This window comes from Formica exsecta, unplaced genomic scaffold (genome assembly GCF_003651465.1).
Source record: "Formica exsecta isolate Colony F162 unplaced genomic scaffold, ASM365146v1 scaffold395, whole genome shotgun sequence".
Taxonomy (NCBI): Eukaryota; Metazoa; Arthropoda; class Insecta; order Hymenoptera; family Formicidae; genus Formica; species Formica exsecta.
In genome coordinates this window covers 803,886-808,947 of record NW_021851188.1, presented here as the reverse complement: position 1 = coordinate 808,947, position 5,062 = coordinate 803,886, and positions in this window count along the sequence as shown.

Sequence of the window (5,062 nt, the reverse complement as noted above, 5' to 3'; positions counted from 1 at the left end):
TTCTTGTATTTATATTATTTATATATCCTCTTTTTCTTTTTTTTCTCGATGGCGATGCTCTATGATTAAACCTCTGTAATGTCCATGTTCCTATCTTATAAGTGTAAATTGGTAACAATCATATATTAGACAATGTTTAACAATACAGTTAACACACGCGCGAAGCCAAACGTCTCTCTCTTTTTTCTCGTTCTCTCTTCTCTTTTTCTCTCTCTTTCTCTTTTTGCTTTGTGATGTGCAATGAACACACCCTATTCTTTTGCACGATTCCCTGCAATTACAATGATGACGACGATCGTTCTCTCTTTTCTCTTTCTGTCTACTCCCCTACCTCCACCGCTCTCTTCTTCCTTCTATATTTCTGCAGTGATGACTCTGCCCTTCCTCTGTTTGCTATTTACCCTCTCGTGTATTGTCGCTTTTTCCTCCCGTTTTCCTTCCCGGTTCTTATCACGCAGATGTCAGACATTGTAATCGATTAGACGAAATGCGCTTCTTAACTCGAGAAATTTCTGTCACGATTAAAGAGTGTTCTTTTACTTTTCAATTTCTACTATAAAGTATGTTTCTTTGAAACAAGGGGACTTTATCGAAGAAAATTCTAAGCTTGACACATACAACTGAATTATATTCGTCAATTTATGCCGCAAACATTTTTCTACACTTTATTTACGCAAGGCATCCATTTATTCTCCAATTATATTCGCGCCACGTATTTTCTCCTACACAACGCGCGTTATCTATTCACTATTTCTCGACGATTCTAGCGAGAACACTTTAGCATTCCCGCTAGACCGAGTAAATAGCAAACGGTCGATCGAGATGGACGATCGTAACTCACCCTGCCACAATTTCTCCTCCCCCGCGCTCGCGTGATGCACTTACATCGATATGAATATAGATGCGCATAAAACACATACTAACACCGCAGCTGCGTTCCCGGAATTTCCAAATCGTCATTTAATTTTCTTTCATGTTTTTTGAGATAATAGAAATTAAAAATTTATCTATATCTGATACAAATGTCGGAGGAGTTTGAATAACCGCTTTAATTTATCTTAAATTTGGAAAAAAAGAAGTAGTTTTGCATACTGTATATCGTAAGAGAAAATATTATAAATATAATATAATTATATTAAAATTATACTATAATATATATATATTACACGCACAAGAGTATATAGAAGTATAAAGAAATTATAAGAGGCATGCCAAGAAGATTTCGAGAGTTCCGAGAAAATAATTCCAAAACTTAGAAACTGCTCGAGTAGAGTAAACAAGGGAGATGCATCTCGCAATTGCCAAGTTTAGGGCTAAGGATTCGATTTTCTTGTTAGTTGGACTCTTCCAATGTCTCTCGTCGAATTATTCGCCAAATTAAGATTCGCCGCGCGAGCGGGTTGTTTTGGACCGACAATGGACGTCTCTCCGCGACGCGGCGTAACAGATTATAAACGGATTCGGCGACGATTAATCAAAGCGCGACTCGCGCACTTCTGACTCAGCACGGAGGCGCCCGTTTTTCTTTCCCGTCCACCCCTCGACCCCGCGTTCCTTTCGCATCGATTGAACTTGATTGCAAAATTATGCTCTCCGGAGCTTCGCCCCCTTCGGCGTAATTAGGCCGCGTTTACATCCGCGTCGAACAATTTCCTCGGTATTAATTATTAACGCGAGATTGCGAAACGTCCGTTCGTTCATCTCAAAGTTAAACTTTTCGTTCAACTTCCCAACCTGGGAGGTATTAAACAACAATCGCAACGAGAAGCTTTTCAATTTTGACTTCAGAATGAAATTCTTAAGAAAATAACAGACATGACATGACAAGTCTGATAAAATATGCTACAGTTGGTAGATAAATATATTAAATATTAAACGTGTGATGTGTGTATGTGTATATTAACTCTAGTAACAATTTTATAGCGCTACACCTAATATAATTTATTTATAATTATACAAATGTAGCATATATATTTACGTAAGCATATTTTTAATGCATATTAGATCACACATTTTTCAGTGTGAAACTAAAAGAAACTCGACCAATTTTCACTGATCTCCACAAAATTACGATCAAAAAAGAGAGAGAGAGAGAGAGGAAATACGGTGAAAAATCCGACAGAGAGAAAAAGAGAGAAAGAAGCGAGCCGAGGTGGTTACCTCCCTCTCGTCATACTAGAAAGAGGCGTCGGCGTCGCGACGTTATTTCTCGAGTCGAATCACCTGGTCGCACCGACTGGAACAGGTGTACGATTTCGCGCAAGATACGATTTCCTTCACCGTCGTCTTTCGCGCAATGCAATCGCACTAACGGGAACGACTTGCGCGTGAACAGTCTATTCGTGTTCGTGTAGATGTATGTTTGAATGTGCACGTGTCTTTCTAAGAGATCGGGGCGACGACAAGCCGCTAAATCGAACCGCCGCACCCCGGTTTTTTTCCGTGTATGTGTGTGTGTGTGTGTGATGGCAGATAGATATTATATATAGATACATTTCTTATAAGAGGCTGTCTTTTTTTTTTTCTTTTCTGTCAGTGTTCCGCCCTCGCGTGGCATCACTCGGTTCAACAATGAGAAACAACACAAACAAGTAACAGCACGATTTCTTTAGGCGGTGGGCGAATTTGTGCGTATCGTGTGATCTTCTCTTCCTCCTATAAATACTTCCTGCTGTCTTCATCCCTCTTCGTCCTCTTCTGCTTCTGCGTTTAACTTGACGTGATCGAAGACTTTGTTCTGCTTCTTATTTCACGTGATCAAAAACACCTTCTTCTTGCTCAGCGGTTTATTTTACGTGATCGAGGACATTCTCTCTTGTCCCGCTTTTTATTTTTCATCGAAGATAGTGGACGCGCGCACGAATATGTATATGTATGTGTGTGTATGTGCGTGCGTGCGCTGTTTTCTTTTTCCTGTTTTCGGAAAATTCGGTTATACCAAGTCTTTTATTACACAAACAGAGAGAACGAGATCCGCTCCCCTTGAGATTCAAATTTCCTTTGGTTAATATACCCTGCCGTTATTCGCGCGTCGTTCGCGTTCTTTTGTCAATTCATCTGTCGTATCTCTGCGATGCCTTTTTTCTCTGTTTACATAGCTTTAACGCCACGTACTTTTATTTCCCGCGCTTCTTTGTTCACATCTTCCGTTTGATGGAGATTCGTAGGATTTTATTCTTTCGTATTGCTAAAAAGTAGCTAAACCTTCGCACTTCTGACTTTCATTTCGCATTTATTTAGAATTTCCACTAATGTAATTAAAATTCTTATTGTCTCTACCCCAAAATCGACTCGCAATCGACTTCGATCTTATCTGCACAAGATATTCCATTCCAAAAGATCTCCGAAGCTACGAATAAAAGCGCGCGCAATCTTCCACAAAAAGATTTCTCCTATTAAAAAAAAAAAAAAAAAAAAAAAAAAAAAAAAAAAAAAAAAAAAAAAAAAAAAAAAAAAAAAAAAAAAAAAAAAAAAAAAAAAAAAAAAAAAAAAAAAAAAAAAAAAAAAAAAAAAAAAAAAAAAAAAAAAAAAAAAAAAAAAAAAAAAAAAAAAAAAAAAAAAAAAAAAAAAAAAAAAAAAAAAAAAAAAAAAAAAAAAAAAAAAAAAAAAAAAAAAAAAAAAAAAAAAAAAAAAAAAAAAAAAAAAAAAAAAAAAAAAAAAAAAAAAAAAAAAAAAAAAAAAAAAAAAAAAAAAAAAAAAAAAAAAAAAAAAAAAAAAAAAAAAAAAAAAAAAAAAAAAAAAAAAAAAAAAAAAAAAAAAAAAAAAAAAAAAAAAAAAAAAAAAAAAAAAAAAAAAAAAAAAAAAAAAAAAAAAAAAAAAAAAAAAAAAAAAAAAAAAAAAAAAAAAAAAAAAAAAAAAAAAAAAAAAAAAAAAAAAAAAAAAAAAAAAAAAAAAAAAAAAAAAAAAAAAAAAAAAAAAAAAAAAAAAAAAAAAAAAAAAAAAAAAAGGATACAAAAATCAAAGAAAACCAATAACGGGAAAACGAAAAGAATGAAATGGAGAACAGGAGTGTAACAGGTAAAGGGAGAAAGCGCGGATCGATACGAACTCGAAACTTAATGAACTTGTCGCGTAAAATTCGAAGGGAAAAACCGAGACAGGATGACGTTTAAGAATCATGGCAAGCCTAGAAAGAATCGAAGACATCTTCACCGCTCGAAGCGAAATCAGCAGCGTGATTTCAACGCGACCGACCACCACGCAACCGTCCACGACACTTGCCTTCCACATGGCCGATCTCGATAATCGAACGCAACGCGTCGCGTCCGATCGAAATGCGGAACGAGAGCCAAAGAGTTTCCTCGGAATCTCGCGTTTTCGCGACACGCGACGAAGGGAAAAAAAACTCGACTCTAAAAATTCTTCCTCCCTCCCCGGATCTCGGTTTCCATCTCGGTAAATCACCCACGTGACTCTCGTGGAGCGCGCGTCGTCCAACACGTTCTCATCCTCACGTTTTTTCTTTCATCATTCTCTCTCTTTCTCTCTTTCTCCTCCTGTCACTCGCACACACGCATACACGCACCCTCTCCAATTCGACTCTCAGCTCTCTTTCTCATTACAGTTCTCTATGTTTTATATTTACGGTTATTATTTACGGTAATGTCTAAACGAACACATATTATATCTCGATAACGCCGTGCTTATTTATCATCCCGTGCCACGCGTTTTTACTTCCCCTCCCTCCAGCAGGCTCTTTACACCGACTATACAAGAATACGTCAGCCTCCTACTTAGCGCGTTCAAGAGACCTCCCTTGACCGTTCTTTCGCCGCGAAGAAACTATCTATCTACGGTTTTTTTTTTCTTTTTAATGCTACCTCGTTAAAATTTAACGACTTATGCTCCTCTGTATATGTATGTGTTATTTTGTGTACCTGTGTGTCTATCTTTGTCGACTTTTACATCTTTTCTCTCTTCTCTTTTTTTCACCCTCTCTCTCTCTCTCTCTCTCTCTCTCTCTCTCTCTCTCTTGTTCTCCCTCTTTCTCTCACTCACTCTCTCTCTCTCTCTCTCTCTCTCTCTCTCTCTCTCTCTCTCTCTCTCTCTCTCTCTCTCTCTC